Below are 23,438 nucleotides of genomic sequence, written 5' to 3'. Positions count from 1 at the left end.
AACTGGTGAAATCAACATCAATGCCTTGTGGCTGGAGGGTCCCATGGCAGAAGATAAGACGTTCTTCTTAGATTTAGCGGTGGAGCCGACCCAGGACTTGCATGTCCTTGGTGGAGTGGGATGGGGAGTTGAAGTGGTCCGCCACAAGGCAGTGGAGTTGTTTGGTACATGTGTCCCAGAGATGTTCTCTAAACTGTTCTGCAAGTTGGCGTCCTATCTCATCAATGTAGAGGAGACCACATCGAGAGAAACGGACACAGTAGATGAGATGGTTGGATGTGCAGAAAACTCTCTGCCAGATGTTGAAGGATTCTTTGGGGCCTTTGATGGAAGTGAGGGGAATGGGTGGGCGCAGGTTTTACACCTCTTGAGGGGCATGGACCTAACAAGGGAGTCACGGAGGGAATGGTCTCTGCAGAACACAGATAGGGGTGGGGAGGGAAATTTATCTCTGGTGATGGGGTCTGACTGTAGGTGGTGGAAATGGCAGAGATTAGTGGGATGGAAGGTGAGGACCGGGGAGGGGGGTGTTCAGTCCTTGTTGCAGTTGGAAGGGTGGAGTTCAATGGTGGAGGTGCAGCAAGTGGAAGAGATGCACTGGAGGGCATTGTTGACCACGTAGGAGGAGCAGTTGTGGTCCTTGAAGTAGAAGGTCATTTAGGATGTCCTGGGGTGGAATTACTCCTCCTGGGAGCAGATACGGTGGAGGAATTGAGAGTAAGATGTAGCGTTTTTACAGGAGTGGGGGAGAAGGAAGTGTAGTCCAGGTAGCTGATGGGGTCGGTTCATTTGCCGTAGATCTCGTTGCTGAGTCGGTTACCGGAGATGGAAATGGAGAGATCCAGGAAGGGGAGGGAGGTGTCCGAGATGGTCCAGATGAACTTGAGGTCAGGACAGAAGAGAAGCTGAGTAAGCAATAATGAGAGCTGAGGGTAGCAAAGATTGGGTAGCTTGCGCTGAAAGCAAGCCATAAATGTGATAACAGCTCAAGAGTGGATGAAAATGTGTTTGTTTGCTAAAAGCAACCCATGTCATAACAGCGCTGGGTGTGAGGGTGGTTAAAACAAAGGATAGATTTGGGCTTTAAAGTTATTAAATCTCATATTGAGTCTCAGAGGCTGCAAGGTCACCAAACAGAAAGTGAGATGCTGTTCTCCGAGCTAGTGTTGAGGTTTGCTGGAACACAGCAAAAGGCCTGTGACAAATGTTAGCATGGGGACATGGTGCTTTGTTGAAGTGACAGGCAACTGAAAGCTTGGGGTCATTTTTACGACAGAAAGTAGGTGTTCTGCAAGGCAGACAGCCAGTCTGCATTTAGTCTCCCCAGTGAAGAGGAGACCACATTGTGAACAGAAGACTAGATTTAACGATGTACAGATTCACCTGAAAGGTATATCTGGAGCCTTGGATGTTGAGGACGGAGGATGTAAACAGGCATGTATTACACCATCTGAGATTGCAGGGAACATTCTCAGAAGGGAGGGTGAGTAGCTAGAGGTATACATTGGTACTAATAGCATAGGCAAGAAAAGCAATGAGGTCCTGCAAAGGGAGTTCAGGGAATTAAGTAATAAATTGAAAAGCAGGGTGTCTGGGATTGTAATCTTGGGATTCCTCTGTGTGCCACATGCCAGTGAGGTTTAGAATGGGAATAATGTGGAGGTGCTTGTGTTGGAGTGGGATGGACAAAGTTCAAAATCACACAACATCAGGGTATTTTTTTTTAGATTACATTAGATTACATTACAGTGTGGAAACAGGCCCTTCGGCCCAACAAGTCCACACCGACCCTCCGAAGCGCAACCCACCCATACCCCTACATTTACCCCTTACCTAACACTACGGGCAATTTAGCATGGCCAATTCACCTGACCTGCACATCTTTGGACTGTGGGAGGAAACCGGAGCACCCGGAGGAAACCCACGCAAACACGGGGAGAACGTGCAAACTCCACACAGTCAGTCGCCTGAGGCGCTGTGAGGCAGCAGTGCTAACCACTGTGCCACCGTGCCGCCCACATCCAACAGGTTATAATCCAACAGGTTTATTTGGAAGTACTAGCTTTCGGAAATAGGAAGATAACACAGCTTAATATGTGGCTAAAGAGGTAGTGTAGGAGGGATAGCTTCAGATATGTGGATCATTGGGATGTCTTCCAGGGCAGATTGGACCAATCTAAGAAGAGAAGGTTGCACCTAAACAGGAGGGACACTAACTTCCTGGTAGGGAGGTTTGCTCATGCCACTCGAAAGGGTTTGTGTCGGAGGTCAGGAATCAGAATAGTAGATCAGCAAGTAAAATGACTGAGGAGGAGTTGGACAAAGGCCAATAAGGTTAAGAGGAAAAGCAGAAAAAAACTGGCAAGCTGAGGTATATTTGTTTTACCGTGAGGAGTATGGCAGGTAAGGGTGATGAACTTGGATTAATACATATCAGTTAGTGATATGGGATGACTTAACACCTGTACTAAGGGTGGGCACCTTGGACTCATCCAGCGAGGTCAATATAAGTAGTGCTCAGGAATAGGAAAGGTGCAATTACTTTGGGGTTGTACTGCAAGCTTCCCAACAGCCAGTGGCAGTTAGAGGAGCAGATATGCAGATAGATTATGGAAAATGTAAATGCAATAGGGGTTGTTGTGGTGGGTGATTTTAACTTCCCCTACATTGACTGCGGTTCCATTAGTGCGAGGGGCTTGAGTGGGGGGAGTTTGTTAACTATATATTGGAGATTTTTTTTTTAAGCAATATTTAAAACATCCAACTAGAGAAGGCACCATACGAGACCCTGGTTTTGTGGAATGAGCCCAGTTAGGTGAGAGAAGTTTCAGTGGGGGAGCATGTTGGTAACAGTGACATGCTCTGTAAGTATAAGCTATCTTAGGGATAAGGATAAGAACAGTCCTCGGGTGAAAGTATTAAGTTGGTGGAATACTAACTACTACAATATTAGGCAGGAGACAAAGGTAAGATTTAGGAAGCTGAAGACAGACAGAGTCCTTGGAGAATTTAAAGGAAGCGGGGAAGAACTTAAGCAAGGAATTAGGGAGGCTAACGGAATCATGAAATGTCCTTGGTAAACAGGATTAAGAAAAATCCCAAGGTGTTTTACGTGTATATAAGGAGCAAGAGGGTAGCTAGAGAAAGGGTAGATCCACTCAAGGACAAAGGAGGAAGTTTATCCGTGGAGCTGGAGGAAGTGGGTGAGGTCACTAACAAATAGCTATCTGTATATCAGGGGCATATTGGCATGAAAAACAGAGGGGATAGTGGGTGTTTTGAAAAACCTTAAAGGAGACAAGTCCTTAGGATCTGATGGAATCTATCCCACAATACTGAGGGAGGAAATTGTTGGGATCATGTGTGAAATCTTTGTATCCACTTTAGTCACAGGAGAGGTCCCAGAAGACGAGCCAACATTGTTCCTGTGTTTAAGAAAGGCAACAGGGATAATCTGGAAAATTACAGGCTGGTGAGTCTTATGTCAGTGGTAGAGAAATTATTAGAGAAGATTCTTACCTACATTTGGTAAAATATGAGCTTATTAGCAATAGGCAGCATGGCTTTGTGTAGGGAAGGTCATGTCTCACAAGCTCAATTGAGCTTTTTGAAGAAGTGACTACATATCCATCCTAAGACAGGCCAAACAGAGACACACCCGAGAATTCCTAGAAGCATGGCATTCTAACTGGAACTCTATCAACAAACATATTGACTTGGATCCCATTTACCACCCCCAGAGAAAAAGACCAAAAATGACATCACCATAGGAAATGACATCACCAACCCAAGGAAACCTAAACACACAAAAAGAAAGCAGGCCATGCCACCAGTGCTTCATCCAGAGGCTCACTGATGATATCTAGTATGGTGGTGCAACGTCTGAACGCGAACCTTCTAGCTCAGCGAGCAAACCAACATCCAGAAGTATTATGTACAGAGGGATCTAAGTGTGCAAGTTCACAGTTCCCTGAAAGTTGTGACACAGTGGATAAAGTGGTCAAGAAGGCATGTGACATGCTTGCCTTCGTTGGTCAGGGTATAGAGTATAAAAATTGGCAAAACATGTTGTAGCTGTATAGAATTTTAGCTTGGCCACATTTGGAATCTTGCATTCCATTCTGGTCGCCACATTACCAGAACGATGCGGAAACTTTGGAGAGGGAACAGAAAAGGTTTACCAGGGTGTTAACCAATAGACCAAAGAAGTGCAGACACTGGAAATTGGAAACAAAAACAGGAATTGCTGGGAAAACCCAGCAGATCTGGCTGCATACATGGAGAGAAAACAGAGTTAATGTTACAGGTCCAGTGACACTTCAGAAGTGATGTAGTTGATATAGGAAAAGGTTGAGGCATATATACAGAAGATGGGGTGCTGGTGGGGGAAAATAAACAAGAGGTAGAATTGAAACCCAGAGAGAGACGACAACAGTTGGACAGACAAAGGAATGTGTTAAGGTCAACCTGGGGAATCAATAGCTGCTAATTGGGGGAGAAAGTGAGGTCTGCAGATGCTGGAGATCAGAGATGGAAATGTGTTGCTGGAAAAGCGCAGCAGGTCAGGCAGCATCTAGGGAACAGGAGAATCGACGTTTCGGGCATTAGCCCTTCTTCAGGAAAGGGCTAATGCCCTGAAGAAGGGCTAATGCCCGAAACGTCGATTCTCCTGTTCCCTAGATGCTGCCTGACCTGCTGCGCTTTTCCAGCAACACATTTCCAGCTGCTAATTGGAACCAGTCGTAGCTGACAATGCTATGGTTGTGATAGCAAACTGTGTGACAACAAGACCTGGTGTCTGTTTGTTGGGGTAAGGTCATGGGAGAAAGTGTTCAGGCCTAAATTGATTGAATTCCATATTGAGTCCCGGAAGCTGGAGGGTCCCCAAGTGGGAAATGAGGTGCTGTTCCTCCAGCTTGTGTTTCCCTGGAGCATTGCAGCAAGCCCAAGACAGGTGCTGGCCAGAGAACATGAAGATATAATGAGCCTGAACCTTCCTGTTAATCCTATCCTTAACTTCCCTGGTGTGCTTTATTAAAGAATGGGATGGGAAGTGCTGATGTACTTCAATGAAGAATGCCCATTCGGATATATTCTTCAAGTAGAGTGCAACATTAGTTTCCTTGAGCAATAACTGCATTTTAAGACTTACTGCTTTCCCTGAGGTTGCACTGGTTTGTCTGCTAAAACCGTCTAACTAAAATATTGTATCCTGTTATCAAGACAAGCAATAATCCGCTTAGAGACTTACTTTTATTTTTGTAGTTTTTTGCAGCATCTCCACAAAAGATGCCTGAGAATGTAATTCTGCAATAGCTGATAGCAATTCCAACATATGTTAAACCTTGCTCTTGCACCCTCAAGGAATTCCTGGTTCTTGTGCAGCCTGACTCCTTTGATTTGTTCCCATTGTCCTTTATTGTTCTGAATCACCATTTGTAAATGTGACTGAACTATTTTCTAGTGTGATCCTGGGACAGCTTTATCATTTCAAGTGATATAGTACTGAAGATTGAAATCACTTTTCTGGGGTAATATTAATCCAGCTTCCCAGAATAAAACCTGCAGAATTGGATTTAAAGCTGTTTATACATTGTGCACAATATTACTCTTTGCTGACTGATAGAGAATAAAATTTTGGAAGGTCAGACCAGTCAGTTCATCGCTTTTTTCCCCATGTTTTCCATTTTATGCAATATGTATTTCTACCCCATATAACTCATTAACTGGTCATTAACTCGACGCATGTCAGAAATTAGGAGTTCAGTTTTCACTACTTTGGTTTACCTTCCAGCTTTATACTAAAACAACAGCAAGTTTTGAGAAGAGTTGTAGCTCAGGTTGAGGTTCTGGATGTAGGTTTGCTCGCTGAGCTGGAAAGTTCGTTTTCAGACGTTTTATCACCATACCAGATAAACGAAACTTCCAGCTCAGTGAGCAAACCTACATCCAGAACTAAAACAAGAACTTTGGACATTTTCCCCCATAGGACTGTTGCTTCTATTTAGCAGTCTGTACCATTACACCTGGCAACACAGATTTGTAGAACTAGGGGCGAGATGAGGACTATTTCTTTGACAGTGATTTACTGTATTCTGACATACGCTGTCTCAAAAGATGATAGAAGCAGATTCAATAGGGATTTTCAAAATGGAATGTGGAGGAAGTGTTTGCAAGGCTATGGGGACAAAGTATGTAATGCAGGACTAGCAGAATAAAACTGGAAAATTTCAGCATGTCAGATAGCCTATGTGGAGGGAGCGTTAATGTTTTAGTTGTACAGTTCTGGAGAATCTTGAACTAATGGTCATAGTTTAAAAACAAGGAGTGCCCATTTAAAGCAGATGAGGAAACCGGTTTTCTCCTGTAGAGTTGTGAGTCTTTACAATTTCTCGACAGAACTTCAATATTTTTCAGGCAGGGGTGATAGATTCTTATTCCCAAGGTGATGAAGGATTATCGGGGATATGCAGGAATGTAGAGTTGAGGTTAAAATGTGATCAGCCATGATCTTATTGAATGGGGAAGCAGGCTGAGAAGGCCAAGTGGCCTATGCTTATTCCTTGTTCATCGGTCAATGACCTTTTGTCAGAACTGAGGAGATATGTGAATTGCTGCATAAAAACTGTCGATACAACGTAACGATAAAAGGAAAGAACCGAGACAAAGTCTAACCTAACAAATCAAAAATGGGAAAGAAGAAAAATACCTTTAGCAAGATGGCGGCAGAAGTTATTAGTTAAAGTTGTTGCTGAGTCCAGAAGCTGTTGAGTGCCAAGTCAGATGATAACATGTTCTTCCTTGAACATGCATTAAGTATTCCTTATAGCATGCCATGGACAAACAGACCCCTGTAGATGTATGTAGTCTGGTTAGCTCATCTGGCTGTTTGAAGTGTGCAGAACTTTGAGCTATCCACAAACATTGTGGGCAGAGTAGCCTGCTTCGATTCAATAAGCTAAATGAAGTGCAGTAGAGTTTAGATTCAGAAAGAACATTTAATGTAGTGACTAAGTTTGAAGTGAAACCAGGGGCTACATTACTAGTAGATCTGTTGCTTGTCGCTCCTCCTGCCAGGAGATCTGCTGTCATGGTATAGCCTGTTGTCTGTCTTTGTCATCCTCTCATATCTACCAGAGACCATCTATAACCACCCTGTGACATCTATTATCCAAATACGTAAAGATTGAGCCCTGCTGCCTTTCCCCCTCTGTAACAGATCGCTGGAGCTCTGATCAAATGGCCAAAAGATTTCCTTGCTCTTTTCTGGATGTCACTTTTTGATCTTGCAATTTCAAACAGCTCTTTATTTGTCTCATGGTCTGTTTATGAAATTTTTAGCAGACATCATAGCGTCCACATTTCAAAGACCTCCGTTTTCTTCCACAGATCTTTACTTATTGCTCAAGTTCCTGAGGTAGACAGGAAAGTGAATAGAATGTTGCATCCTGTGAGGTTTCTCCTTGTTACAAGCTTTGTTGTTAACATACCCTTCATCTTGACAAAGTTACTTTGAGCTCTCTCTAACCTCCTCCTCATGTCTGTGTCACATCTGCCATCTTCTGTTAACCTAACTTGACAAAACTTAATAATTCATTCCAGTGTGGCATCATCCACTTCAATCTCTACTTTGTTTCTTGTAATGTATTCCTAACTATTGTTATTTTTATCTATTTGATGTTCATTTTCAATCTATAAACATCTTTCAGACCTACGCAGTTATAGTCCTGTTTTCCCACGATAAGCTCTTTTGTGAATGCGAAATACAATAGAAGGTAGTGAACATTTCTATCAAGGTTTCTCACTTCCAGGGCAGTGAAATATTATCAAGATCCTGATTTTACATGTGTGAAATACAGCATTTTTTCTGCAACTGATTTTCATACAACTCTAATGATATTCTCTTAATTGTACATTTGTGGAGGCCTGAAAACTCTCATGGAGTCCATAAAGCCAATCAGATGCAGAGATTAATTTGTGAGTATAACTCCCAAGACCTCAAACTGTGATTCCACAATGTATGTAAGCAGCAAACAAGCTGATCCCTATCACTCAGATAAGGGAAGGTCACTAAGCATTCTCTTATGTTCATTCAGTAATATAGTTCTGATAGCTCTGAGCCTTGGAACACTTTTGTTCATTCACTGGATGTAAGAACAGTTTGCTGTGAAAGGCAAGTGATTATTAGGACTGAGCTAATTAAAGAATGTTCTGTTATAAAACAATAAAATAAATTGTCTTCTTTGCAAAATACAACATTTTTAGACATAAATCTCTGCAAATAAGGGCTCAGCACAGAAGAATATTTGTCAACCTCTAGTTGACAGCACTTTGTTCCTGCTGAGCTTGGTATAGTTCAACCAGTTTGAATAAGAGCATTATTTCATTTCCACAGCAGCGAGTCTCATTTGGACGATAGTGCCTGATCTCCCCCTTCCCATCTGTAATGACGACCTCACTGAATAATTACATCTCTGAGCTTCCAGATGCTTATCCATATCTTTGAAGCAGGTTGGATGGCATAGGTACCTGGGATCTCAACAGACAAAACTAGACTCTGACATATCTGTTGTTGACTCTCATTTGAAGAAGGCAATCATTGCTGTATTGGACTCCACGTGCCGTGGAATCTATCTGTTTGCATGGGCTTTGCTGTGGATTTAGTCAGTGTTACTGCTGACAGTTGAATTTACTTTCTCTGTGACCACTCTGCAGGATTATTTGTAGTGTATTGCTGAGGCTTATGGCATTGCCATTGAGACTCACTTGGGGATCCTGTATTTTTACAGCCAATTGAAACCCTTTCAGTTTTTCAATTGTACAAAATGGGAATGGTCCCACACTAACTGAAATATACCTCTCAGGGAATCGAGTAAAAACATTTTGATGGTTAAAAAATGGCAACTTAATACAACTGTGATTCTGCAAATATTTAACAGTGCTGGTTGCTTATAAGTTAACTATGCAAATTATTAATTGTTCTGGGTTTCATGGCAAGATACATGAAATATTAAAGGGGAGATATAATGTTGAACCTAAAAAAGCCTTAGTATGTATTCAGGCCCTGTGGGTAACTCTGGTTAAGCCAGTATTTATTGCCCACCTGAATCACCCTTGAGATGAGGTGGGAACAAGTTGTGGTCCTTGGAAAGTATGGTCTCCCACATTGTTGTTCAGAAGGGAATTTCAAGATTAGATTAGTTCACAGGTTGGCACAACATTGAGGCCGAAAGACCTGTTCTGTGCTGTACTTTTCTATGTTCTATTTTGATTCAGCAACACTGAAGGAGCACAATATATTTCTAAGTCAGGATGGTGAATGGCTTGGAGGGGAAATTGCAGGTGGTGGTATTCACATCTATCTGCTGCCATTGTCATTCTAGCTGGTCATGGTTTGGCATATGGAAGGTGTTGTCTAAGAACCCTTGGTGAATTTCTCAAGTGCATCTTGTAGATGGTACACCCTGCTGCCACCGAGCTTCAGTGGTAGAGGGAGTGAATGTTGAAGATGAAAGAGGAGATGACTGTCACATGGGCTACTTTGTCCTCAGTGGTGTCAAACATCTTGAGTGTTGTTGAAGCTGCTGTCATCCAAGTAAGTGACAGTCTGACTTGTGCTTTTTAAATGATTCACAGGCCTTTGAAAGTAGGGAGCTAAGTAACTTAGCGCACGATTCCTAGCCTCTGACCTGGTCTTGTAGTGATTGTATTCATATGGCAAGTCCACTTCAGTTTCTCAACAGTAACCCAGGATGTCATTAGGGGATTTGGTGATGGTAATACCATCAGGTGTCAAGGCACAATGGTTGGATTCTCTCGTTGGAGATTGACACTTGCAAGGCCTGGGTATTATTTGCCACTAGTCAGCCAAAGTCTGAATGTTGTTCAGGTCTTTCTGTATTTGGATTCAAACTGCTTCAGTATCTAAGGGTGTAAATTGTGCTTAACATTGTGTAGCAATCAGCAAACAACCCCAATTCTGACCTTATAATGCGGGAACATCATTAATGAAACAGCTGAAGAAAGTTGGGCCAAAGGCACTACCTTGAGGAACTCCTGGAGATTTTAGTACAATGGTCGGAATGTTGTCCATAACCTTTCCAGTATCCTATGCCTCCAGCTGTTTCTTGGTCATGTGGAATGGCTGAGACAACTGACCTCCAACACTTACAACTATCTTCCTTAATGACTGCAACCAGCAGAGAGATTTTCTGCTTATTTCCATTAACTTAAAGTTTGCGCGGGCTCTTTGATACCATACTCAGTGAAATGCTGCCTTAATGGCAGTTTCCCTCTCTCCCCTTCTTGAGTTCAGCTCATCTGTCCATGTTAGAATAAAGGTTCAGTGAGGTCAGGAGCATCAGTGAACAGGTTATTGTTCAGTAGGAGCCTTTTGCCAACTCCTTCCATCAATGTACTGTTGAATGAGAGTAGACTGATGGGTCAGTAATTGGCCAGGTTGGGTTTGTCATGCATTTTGTGCATTGGACATCCTGTGCAATTTTCCACATTGTTGGATAGATGCCAATGTTGTAACTGTACTGGAACAGCTTTGGCTAGGAAAATGGTATCTTCATACTTCCTTAATATGACCTGTTCTTCCACCTATCTTCATGTCATGTACAAACTTAGCAATCGTGCCTCAGTTCCTTTGTTCAGATCATTAATGAAATAAGTGAACAGTTGTGGTCCCGACATAGACCCCTGCGGAACTTCACTCATTGTTGGCTGCCATCCTGAAAAAGATCCCTTTACCCCTACTCTCTGCCTTCTGCCATTCAGCCAATTCTCTGTGCATGCCTGTACTTTGACCCTAATATCATGGGCTTTTATCTTAGAGTCTCTTGTGTGGCACTTGTCAAAGGTCTTCTGGAAATCCAAATAGGTCCCATCCACTGGCTCTCCTTTGTCTAACTTGCTCATTATCTACTTAAAGAATTCTGACAGGTTTGTCAGGCATGACCTTGTCTTGATGAAGACATGTTGACTCAGCCCTATTTTACCATGCGCTTCCAAGTACTCCACAGTCTCATCCTTAATAACGGACTCTAAAATTCCGTCAACAATCAATGTCAGTCTAACTGGCCTATAGTTCCCTATCTTCTGCCTCCCTCCCTTCTTAAACAGGGTGTTACATCAGCCGTTTTTCAGTCCTCTGGGACCCTCTCTTACTCCAGTGATTCCTCAAAGATCACCACCAATGCCTGTACAATCTCCTCAGCTATGTCCTTCAGAATTCACCAGAGGAAGTGGTGGAGGCTGGTACAATTACAGCATTTAAAAGGCATCAGGATGGGTATATGAATAGGAAGGGTTTAGAGGAATATGCATCAGTGGGGGATCACTTTGGGGCCAGCGACTATAATTCTATTAGTTTTAAAATAGTGATGGAAAAGGATAGACCAGATCTAAAAGTTGAAGTTCTAAATGGGAGGAAGGCCCATTTTGATAGTATTAGGTAAAAACTTTCAAAAGCTGATTGGGGGCAAGTGTTCACAGATAAAGGGACAGCTGGAAAATGGGAAACCTTCAGAATGAGAGTCCAGAGACAGTATATTCCTGTCAGGGTGAAAGGAAAGGGCTGGTAGGTGTAGGGAATGCTGGATGATGAGAGAAATTGAGGTTTTGTTTAAGAAAAAGAAGGGAATATATGATGGGTATAGACAGGAGAGATTGAGTGAATCCTTAGAGTATAAAAGCAGTAGGAATATACTTGAGGGAAATGAGGGCAAAAAGGGGACATGAGATAGCTTTGGCCAATAGAATTAAGGAGAATCCATAGGGATTTTATAAATACATTAAGGACAAAAGGGCAACTAGGGAGAGAATAGAGAGATCAGCAAGGCAGCCTATGTGTGGAGCCGCAGGAGATGTGGGAGATACTAAACAAGTATTTTGTATCAGTATTTATGGTAGAGAAGGACATGGAAGATATAGAATGTGGGAAAATAGATGGTGACATGTTGAAAAATGTCCATATGGTGGTGCTGGATGTCTTGAAATGCATAAAAGTGGATAAATCCCCAAGACCTGATCAGGTGTACCCTAGAACTCTGTGGGAAGCTAGGGAAATGATTGCTGGGCCCCTTTCTGAGATATTTATATCATTGATAACCACAGATGAGGTGCCGGAACACTGGAGGTTGGCTAACGTGGTGCCACTGTTTAAGAAAGGTGGTAAGGGCAAGCCAAAGAACTATAGACCAGTGAGCCTGACGTCGGTGGTGGTTAAGTTGTTGGAGGGAATCCTGAGGGACAGGATTTACATGTATTTGGAAAAGTAAGGACTGATTAGGGATAGTCAACATGGCTTTATGCCTGGGAAATCATGTCTCACGAACTTCTATTGAGATTTTGAAGAAGTAACAAAGGGGATTGATGAGGGCAGAGCGGTAGATTAGATTAGATTACCTACAGTGTGGAAACAGGCCCTTTGGCCCAACAAATCCACACCGACCCTCTGAAGAGAAACCCACCCCCACTATATTTACCCCTGACTAATCCACGTAACACTACGGGTAATTTAGCATGGCCAAACCTGCACATCTTTGGACTGTGGGAGGAAACCGGAGCACTCGGAGGAAACCCACGTAGACCCGGGGAGAATGTGCAAACTCCACACAGACAGTTGCCCGAGGTGGGAATTGAACCCGGGTCCCTGGTGCTGTGAGGCAGCAGTGCTAACCACTGAGTCACCGTGCCGCCCATATGTGATCTATATGGACTTCAGTAAGGTGTTCGATAAGGTTCCCCATGGGAGATTGGTTAGCAAGGTTAGATCTCATGGAATACAGGAAGAACTAGCCATTTGGATGCATCACTGGCTCAAAGGTAGAAGACAGAGGGTGGTGGTGGAGGGTTGTTTTTCAGGCTGATTAGGTTAGATTAGATTACTTACAGTGTGGAAACAGGCCCTTCGGCCCAACAAGTCCATACTGCTCCGCCGAAGCGCAACCACCCATACCCCTACATTTACCCCTTAGCTAACACTACGGGCAATTTAGCATGGCCAATTCACCTGACCTGCACATCTTTGGACTGTGGGAGGAACCGGAGCACCCAGAGGAAACCCACGCAGACACGGGGGGAATGTGCAAACTCCACACAGTCAGTCGTCTGAGGCGGGAATTGAGCCCTGTTCTCTGGCACTGTGAGGCAGCAGTGCTAACCACTGTGCCACTGTGCACCCACTGGAGGCCTGTGACCAGTGGAGTGCCACAAGGATCGGTGCTGAGTCCATTACTTTTCGTCTTTCATATAAATGATTTGGATGTGAGCATAGGAGGTATATTTAGTAAGTTTGCAGATGACACCAAAATTGGAGGTGTAGTGGACAGCGAAGAGGGTTACCTCAGATTACAACAGGATCTTGACCAGATGGGCCAATGGGCTGAGGAATGGCAGATGGAGTTTAATTCTGATAAATGCAAGGTGCTGCATTTTGGAAAAGCAAATCTTAGCAGGACCTGTACGCTTAATAGTAAGGTCCAAGGGAGTGTTGCTGAACAAAGAGACCTTGTTGTGCAAGTTCATAGTACCTTGAAAGTAGAATCGCAGCTAGATAGGATAGTGAAGAAGGCATTTGGTCTGCTTTCCTTTATTAGTGAGAGTATTGAGTGTAGGAGTTGGGAGGTCATGTTGCTGCTGTACAGGATATTGGTTAGGACACTTTTGGAATATTGCATGCAATTCTGGTCTCCTTCCTATTGGAAGGATGTTGTGAAACTTGAAAGGGTTCATAAAAGATTTACAAGGATGTTGCCAGTATTGGAGGATTTCAGCTATAGGGACCTATACAGGCTAGGGCTGTTTTCCCTGGAGCGTCGGAGGCTGAGGGGTGACCTTATAGAGGTTTACAAAATTATGAGGGGCATGGATAGGATAAATAGACAAAGTCTTTTCCCTGGGGTCGGGGAGTCCAGAACTAGAGGGTATAGGTTTAGGGTGAGAGGGGAAAGATATAAAAGGGACCTGATAGGCAACTTTTTCACTCAGATGTGGTACGTGTATGGAATGAGCTGCCAGAGGAAATGTTGGAGGCTGGTGCAATTGTAACATTTAAGAGGCATTTGAATGGGTATATGAATAGGAAGGGTTTGGAGGGATATGGGCCGGGTGCTGGCGGGGACTAGATTGGGTTGGGATATCTGGTCGGCGTGGACGGGTTGGACCGAAAGGTCTGTTTCTGTGCTTTACATCTCTGTGACTCTAGTCCATATGGTCTGGGTGATTTATCTACCTTCAGATCTTTCAGCTTGCCCAGCACCTTCTCCTTAGTGATGGCCACTACACTCACCACTGATTCTCTTGAAGCTCTGGTATGCTACTGGTGTCTTCCACTATGAAAACTGATGCAAAGTACCAGTTCAGTTCCTCAACCATTTCTTTGTTTCCCAATGCTACTACTGCAGGCACGTTTTCCAGCAGTCCAACGTTCACTCTTACCTCTCTCTTACCTTTGATGTACACAAAAAAAATCTCTTGCATAATCTTTTACATTACCAGCCAGCTTAATGGCATATTTCATCCCCCCTTCCCCTTATTGCTTTTCTATTTAGCCTCTGCTGGTTTTAAAGACTTTCCAATTCTCTGACTTCCCATGAGTCTTCACCACATTGGATGCTTTTCCTTTTGCCTTTATGCTGTCCCTGACTTCCTTTATCAGCCATGGCAGCCTTGTTCTCCCCTTAATATGTCTCTTCTTCCTTGGGATGAATTGCTGCGATGCCTCTGAATTTCCCATGAGAAACTCCTGCCATTGCTGATTTCCTACCTTCCCTGCTCGGATCCCTTCCAAACAACTCTGGCTAGCTCCTCCTCCTTGTCTCTGTAGTTACCTTTCCTCAATTATAATACCATTACATCTGATTCCAGCTTCTCTCTCTGCAAGGTGAATTCTATCATGTTATGGTCACTATCCTCTACGGGTTCCTTCACCCTAGACTCCCTAATCCAGTCTGCCTCATTACACACCACCAAATCCAGAATTGTCTGTTCCTTAGTGGGCTCTACCACAAGTTGCTCCAAAAAACAATGCATAGACATTCCACAAATGGTTATTATAATCGTGCCTTTCTTACATGCATTTTCTATCTCCTAATTTATTTTCTTCCCCACATCCTGTCTACTACTAGCAGGCCTGTACATAACTCTCACCCGAGTTTTTTTTCTTTGCAGTTCCTCAATTCTACCCACACAGATTCTGACTCTATATCACTTCTTGCTATTGTTTTAATTTCAGTTCTTACGAACAAGGCAATCCTCTCCCCTTTGCCCATCTGCCTGTCCTTTCAATAGGACATATGTCTTTGGGTATTTAATTCCCAGCCCTGATCCCCTTCCAGCCACATCTCTATGATACCCACAACATCATACCTGCCAATTTCAATCTGAACCACAGTTCCGTCTTTTCCCAGTACTGGTGTCAATGAGCCATGAATTTGAACCTATTTCTCCTGCACCAAACCTTGAACCATGTGTTTTCCTCTTTAATCTTGTTGCTCGTGGCTCAGGTAGTAACTGGAGTTTATTACTGTTTTGGTTGTTTTTAAATTTAGTCACTAACTGGTCATATTCCCTCAGCAGCTCATATACCTTCAGCAGAACCTCTTTCTACCTAAATTGTTGGTACCTATGTGGACCATGACAATGGGATCTTTCCCCTCCCACTCCAAGTTCCTCTGCAGCCTAGATGAGATATCTAAACTCGGCCACTAGGCAGGCAACACAGCTTTCAGGGCTTTCAGTCCTAGCCACGGCTAACAGTCTCTATTCCCCTGACTATACTATCCCTGATTACAACTACATTTCTCTTTTCTGACTCTTGTTTTGAATGGCTCTCTGCACCATGGCACTATTGTCAGTTTGCTCATTCTCCCTGCAGGCCCCACTCTCATCCACGCATGGACCAAGAATCTCAAACCTGTTAGACAAGCTCAAGGGCTGAGGTTACTTCAGTACCTGCTTTCTGGATCCCTCTATCTGCCTAGGTCGTAGTCGCAACCTCCTGTCCCGGATCACTGACCAAATCTAAAGTGGTTAATCTAAGAGATATAAATGCCTTCTGAAGCACAATGTCTAGGTACTCTCCCTCTTCCTGATGTGTGGCAGTGTTTGAAGCTCGGATTCCAACCCATCAACTTTGAGCCAGTGGTCACTCTGAACCACAAAGAGGTCCACCAGCTCCCACATCAAGCAGGTACAGCACATCGTCTGGCCCTGCATTGCTATTTTATTTATTTAGTACTTAATTTGCCTTTTAAAACAAAATAAAAGTCAAATTAGTAGCTATCACTAACCAATGAACTTATAGTTTACCTGTGATATTACTCCTGTGCTTTGCCCCTGATCCTGGGCTACAATTTTTTCCATGCAATAAACCTTACAAACTGTCAATCGAAAAAGCAAGCAAAAGGCACCTGTTCCCCTCTGCACCAAATTTCCCATGCTGCCTCTAAATTCCCTGAACGAAATACTCATTCGGGCTGTGTCTCACTCCAAGTGTGATCGCTCCTTCCTGACCAAGTAGTTTCTACTGGCCTTTGTATAAGAGGCCCCATTGGACAGGACAAAGCTGGTAAAGTGCGAGTGTACCTTGTTCAGAACAAATTATATTTTGTCAATAAATATTGAGCAAGTCTATTGTCTTAAACATTTCTGTTTCTTCAGTCTAGCACCTGGCCTACTGAATTCCTGTAACAGTGAGAGAACCATGGGGTGGCTGCACTGAAAGTTTCAGAAATAGTGGGTCCAGATACATGCCATTCCTGGGAACTAATCCACTAAGGATAGAGTAAATAGGCAGAATCTTTTCCCTGGGTTGGGGAAGTCCAGAACTAGAGGGCATAGGTTTAGGGTGAGAGGGGAAAGATATAAAAGAGACCTAAGGGACAACTTTTTCACACAGAGGGTGGTACGTGTATGGAATGAACTGCCAGAGGAAGAAATTGCAACATTTGGATGGGTATATGAATAGGAAGGGTTTGGAGTGATATGGACCGGGTGCTGGCAGGTAGGACTAGATTGGGTTGGGATTTCTGGTCGGCATGGACAGGTTGCACCGAAGGGTCTGTTTCCATGCTGTACATCTCTATGATTCTGTAAGTAGGTAAATGGAGAATGGTGGAGAAGGCACTGAGCCCTGGGATGGTGGAGAAGGAGCATGTGATGCAGAGTGCAGGTGGCAGAGGAGGAGGAATGGGTCTGATGGAGCAGAGCAGGAATGCTGATGGATGGGGATGTAGATGGAACATTTCTGTCAAAGGGGTAGATGGATTGATGAGAATGTGGCAGTACAGTCACTGTTAGAGGCAGTGTAATGGGTGAGGATGGAAGAGGAGGAGGAACTGGTATAAAAAGGTAGTATGGAAGACTGAAGCTCTCAGTGTTCTGATAATTCATTGACATCACGTCATCATTTTCTGACTGTGTCCCACCTCCTCCAGTAATGATTGCAGCTATAAGGACAGTTAGTGGTGTTTGTGGGAGAGAAGCATTTTCAACCATATTTAAATTTGAGTCAACAATATTGGAAAGAGTTTGGTTTTGTAAATGTTCCCATTGAAAGCTGTTAGCCATATTGTTCACTCAGAGTATAGATTTCAAATAAACTGCAATTCATTGTTTCAGAAGCTGGTTTGAACAGTGACCAGTATGTACTTATTCCACCAATGTCTAATACACTGGAATGCTGTGTACACAATATATTCTCAGATTGTATAATCAGGTTCAACCATGTGAGGGTGTGGAAAACAGAAGTGCCATTTAGGAGTTTTCACCTGACATAGGAAACCTTGGTAGCGTTCTGTTTTTTTGACTGGTATAGCTATTTATAATTAAATTCTTGCGTTTTGTCGTCTTTTGCTAAAAATACACAGCAGAGGAAGAGATGGCTGAATCTAGGATTAGATGGGAAATACAAAGGCAGTTCATTGAGTTTTAGATTCAATTAGAGGGTCAGATCCAGGTTTTTAGGATGTGAGTAAGCCAAACCGTTAATAAAGCAGTTCAGAGGATGGGGCAGGGAGGCCAGGCTCTGAATAATGGGTGGTAGTTGCAAGCTTCCCCCGTTTTCCTCATCAACATTTCCTTTCCTGTGGCAATTGTGACCTGCATCTGGCCTGGAGACTTAGACTGATAGCATCAGAAACAGGTGGTCACAACTCCAGTGAGAGAGAAAGAGAAAAGTTTGAAGTTTAGCTGTCACCCTTCATAACCTCTGGAGGGTTTCTGTATGGGCAGCCTGCCAGGAAAGCTTTGTGAAGCACACAGCAACCCCACGAGGAGCTTCCACAGACTCTCCATATACAAACACAGATAAATCTCCTTGGCTTGTGAACCCTGCAACTCTATATAAATCAGTCGAAAGCTGGAGTTCACTTCCACCAGCCGTTGTATGGGACTTGGCACACCTTCCCCTTGGCCTTGCTGTGTGCATCCTGTGTCCTGCGCACCACACGGCGCAGACTGCTAATGGGACGTGACAAGCTGCACAACAGCCTCTTGGCTGCCAGATTGCGATGGGGTGAAGCTGAGAAAATGGGTAAGCAGCAACTCTGCAGGCTTGTTGCTTTATAATATTTACACTCCTGCCCTGTCTTTTAACCCTTTCTCCACTGCAGTGTATCTGCCTACACGTCATTCACAAATTACTGTATAATTTGGAACATTTTCCCCTGCTCAAACTCTGTTTAGATTAGATTACCTACAGTGTGGAAACAGGCCCTTCGGCCCAACAAGTCCACACCGACCCGCTGAAGCGCAACCCACCCATACCCCTATACGGGCAATTTAGCATGGCCAATTCACCTGACCTGCAGGTCTTTGGACTGTGGGAGGAAACCAGAGCGCCCGGAGGCAACCGGGGAGAATGTGCAAACTCCACACAGTCAGTCGCCTGAGGCGGGATTTGAACCCAGGTCTCTGGCGCTGTGAGGCAGCAGTGCTAACCACTGTGCCACCGTGCCGCCCACACGGTGGACTTGTTTCAAAGCTCTACAGAGCTTCCAGTACCTCCCCATTTCCTATCTCATATACAAACTTGGACTTGGACACTGAGTAGGGTGATTGTAGGGTTTCAGAAGAAAATGGCAAATGCCGGAAGGCACTACATCTTTCTTCGCACACAAATGCAGTGGTAGTAGTAGGAATTAACCCCTCATTATCTGGGCAGTAGGCAATGCCGTAATGAAAGATAAAGCATTAGGAATACAAAGCAAGTTAATCAGCATCTGTCAAGGAACATGGGCTGCCTTCAGTAACATGCTATGAATATAAAGTCTACCATTTTAGTTACAATTCTGTTGGAAACCTGTTGGTTGTTCCATCATTTGGATTGTAAAGTTTGAGGAGGAAGTGTTACACAGGACAGTCTTTTGTTACGAGGCTCCTCCACTGCCTGTGTGCTTTTGTCCAATTGTGTGAGACTGCATTTTCTTAATCCCATTTTCATCTGTCCCATGATATCAGAAAATCATCTATAGTGGCTCTTTTTTTCAGCTCCTGTACTATTGCCTTTCGTGTACCCTAGAAATCTAACCTGGTCCCCTACTATTTCTAATTTATATGCTGTCCTTAAGCAATGTTGTCCAAAACACACTGTTATAACTGAAGCTGGAGGAATGCACTCACTGTAATCCCACAAAGTTTATTCAGTGAAGATGCAATCATTGGTTACCATGCACAACCAGTAACCTAGAAGTATATATACTTATCCCTCTAAGTACACTGGCAGAGGGGAAGGGAGGGGGGAAGCATTTAGGTGACCACTACACGAGTCCAGTTCAGATTTGTTCTGGACAAGGAGAAAGCTGGCCTGCAAAGGGCAGCTTTGGATTGGGGGAAGGCATATTTTAATAAAATAAAGCAAAATCTACACAGAACAATGGGGTGCATTCAGATAGGAGTTGGGGAGAGTACAGGTCCAACATGTCCCCTTTAGAGCAAAATGTATGAGCAATAAGTTCAAAGAACCTTGGATTCAGGAATGGATAAGGAAGAGGACTAGGGCTTCTACAAGTCCAAAGGGAGGAATTCAGCTGCAGTCATTGAAGAATGCAGGAAGTGCAGGAGGGAAATTAAGAAAGCAATTAGAAAGGCAAAAGGTGGGCATGGAAAAGGATTTCCTATCAGGATTCAGGATAATCCCAAGATATTTTATAAATATATTAAAAGGAAGTGGTTAACCAGAGAACGAATTGGGCCCATTAGGGACCAAAGTGGCAACCTGTATGTGAAGCTGCAGGATAGTGAAGGGTGTTGAATGAATACTTCTCATTGGTCTTCACTGTGGACAAGGAGAATGTAGGTATGGCATTCAGGAAAAGGGACTGTGAGGAATTTACATAGTTTGAGATAGGAAATGGGGAGGTACTGGAAGCTCTGTCGAGCTTAGAAACAAACAAATCCACTGGCCCAGATGAATTGGGAGGTGAAGCAGGAAATTGCAGGATCTCTGCAAATTTTGCAAAACAGCGAGGAGGTAATTTTGGAGTTCTGTGGTGCTTTGGCCAGGTCATAACTGGAGTACTGCGTGCAGTTCTGATCACCTCACTGTAGGATGGATGTGATTGCTTTAGAGGAGGTTCACCAGGATGTTGCCTGGGATGGAGAAATTGGGATATTGATGGAGAATTGAGAAGGCACATGATTGAGGTGTAGAAGAATATGATGAGAATGGACCAAGTAAACAGAGAGCAGCTCTTCCCCTTGGTTGAGGAGCCAGTCATGAGAAGGCATAGTTTTACACTGAGGGGCAGGAGATTCAGAGGGGATTTGGGGGAAAAAAAACTTTTTCCACTAAGCAGGTGATGGGAATGTGGAATGCAGTGCCTGGGAAAGTAGTGGAGGCTTGAAACATTTCAACTTTGCATCAGTCCTTCAAATATCATAACATTCAAGGATACGAGAGACAAGTGCAGGAAATTGGCATTAGTGCACATTTAGTGGTAGTTATGTCACTGTAGACTCGATGGGCCGCACACACACACACTCTCTCTCTCTCTCTCACTCACTCACTCACTCACTCTTCAGAAAATCACTTGGCCAGTGAGTTATTGCTAAAGCAAGAAGATAACAATTAGAATGTTCCAGAGTCTGTTGCTCTGATATGCTGGTATGTAATCCTCACATGATTGTCTCTGAAGAGTTGCAGACATGGCTTGCTCAGGAAATACAATCGAGAGATGTTCTTTCAATTGTTCTGTCAAAAGTGATTTCGCCTTGAACTAATGTATTCAACTCAATTTTTTTCTCAATTCAATACAACACAGGAACAGGCCCTTCGGCCCACTAAGCCTATACCAATTCCTGATCCTTACTGCTTCCCACTAGTTATTGCCCATACGCAGTTTCTATCCCTCTGTTCACCACCTGTTCATGTGTCTATTGAGATATGCCTTAAACATTACTAACATGCTTGCTTCCACCACCTCCACTGGGAATGCATTCCAGGCACCCACCACCCTCTCTGTGAAACATTTTCCATGCCAGTCTCCCCTAAACTTTCCCTTTCTCACCTTGAACCTGTGCCTTCTTGTAGTTGATCTTTCCAACCCGGGAAAATGTCCCTGACTATTTGCCATATCATGACTTTGTAGATCTCTGTCAGGTCACCCCTCAGCCTCCGACTTTCCAGTGAAAACAATTTGAGTTTATTCAGCCTTTCCTCCAAACCCTCTAGACAACATCCTGTTAATCTTCTCTGCACCCTTTCCAAAGCATCCATACCCTTCAGGTATTGTGGCGACCAGAACTGCACACAGTGTTCCAAATGTGACCTAACTAAGGTTTTATACAACTGTAACATAATTTGGCACCTTTTATATTTGATGCCTCAGCTAATGAAAGCAAGTGAGCTGTGTGCCTACTTGACCACTTTACCCACCGTGCTTGCTTTCATGGATCTGTGGACCTGTACACCCAGATCCCTCTGTATGTCAATGTTATTAAACATTCTATAATTCGCACCTGAATTTGATCTTCCAAAATGCATCACCTCCCATTTGTCCACATTAAACTCCATCTGCCATTTTTCTGCCGAAATCTACAATCTACCTGTATCCCGCTTTATCCTTTGTCAGTCCTCCTCACTGTGCAGCACCACCAATTTTGGTGTGATCTGCAAATTTACTAATCAGATCAATTACATTTTCCTCCAAATCATTTATTTATATTAAAAGGTCCCAGGACTAATCCCTGTGAAACACCACTAGTTACTGATCTCCATTTCAAAAAGCCCCCTTCCACCACTACTCTACCTTCTATAACCAAACCAGTTTTCTATCCATCTAGCCAGCTCACCATGGATCCCACGAGATTCTACCTACTGTACCAGCCTGCCATGAGGTATCTTATTAAATGCCTTACTAAAGTCCATGTAGACAATATCCATAGCCCTTCCTTCATCAATCATTCTTGTCACCTTCTCAAAACGTGGTGAGACCTGACCTTTCCTGTACAAATCCAGGTTGCCTGTCACTAACAAATCCATTCACTTCCAAATGTGAATAAATCCTGTCTGTAGAAGGTTTTCTTTTCAGAAGTGGGAGAGATCAGCTTGTTCTTCACAGGCTTCTGTCCAACTCAGTTCTTTGTTACTAGGTTTTGCTTTAACTAAACCAGACAATATAAGAATGTCTTTGTTCAAAAACAGCTGTGGCAGAATCACCAGCAAAGAGAGCAGTTATCACTAGTTATGTTATTTCTAGGAAAGCCTTGTTTAAAAACTCTCCAGTGTCCACAGGGAACTTTTAATGACCTCTTCAAAAAAAAACCACCCTGTATGTGCCTTCAGTACTTGAAATGAATTATTTTGTGCACAATCCTTCAAAACTGAAGTGTTCTGAGCTTTAATAACATAAAACCATACTGGAGTTGCCAACTAAATAGTGACCACAACAGTTGGACAGAGGCTGGGAATCCTGTAGTGAGTAACTCACCACCTGACTCCCTGAAGCCTGTCCACTATCTACAGGGCACAAGTCAGGAATGTGATGGAATGCTTTCAATTTGCCTGGATGGGTCTAGCTCCAAGCAACTTGCCATCCTAGTTTGGAAGTATATCGCCAGTCCTCTGTGTCGCTGCATAAATATCCTGAAATTCCCTCCCTAATGAAATTGTGGGTCTATCTAAATTGTGGACTGCAGTGTTTCAAGAAGGCAGCTCACCACCATCTTCTCAAGAGCAAGTAAGGATGGGCAATAAATGTTGGACTAGCCAGCAATGCCCATAATCTGTGAATGAACAAAGAATCAACAGATGTTACTTTCCACTGAAATACTTAGGACACCTATCCCTGACTTCACCACCACTTCTCTTGAACTCTCCAATATCTCAGTTGTCAGACTGCTTCCCCAATATTCAATGTTGGGTGACCAGAAATTTCTTCCAACTAAATATCAAGAACATCAAAGCCATAGTTTTGGTTTCTTCCCATCTG

The 23,438-nt window shown here is 43.5% G+C and overlaps 1 protein-coding gene across 1 annotated transcript in view; it reads left to right on the top strand.

Annotated features, from left to right (window-relative positions):
* Positions 1-23,438, top strand: part of smg6 (SMG6 nonsense mediated mRNA decay factor) — a 488,459-nt gene that overhangs the window by 324,326 nt on the left and 140,695 nt on the right. The gene's annotated exons all lie outside the window — the stretch shown is intronic.

This window comes from Chiloscyllium plagiosum, unplaced genomic scaffold (assembly GCF_037043375.1).
Source record: "Chiloscyllium plagiosum isolate Xiang-an unplaced genomic scaffold, Cpla_swu_hap1 HiC_scaffold_31, whole genome shotgun sequence".
Taxonomy (NCBI): Eukaryota; Metazoa; Chordata; class Chondrichthyes; order Orectolobiformes; family Hemiscylliidae; genus Chiloscyllium; species Chiloscyllium plagiosum.
This window is presented reverse-complemented; position numbering and strand designations above follow the sequence as displayed.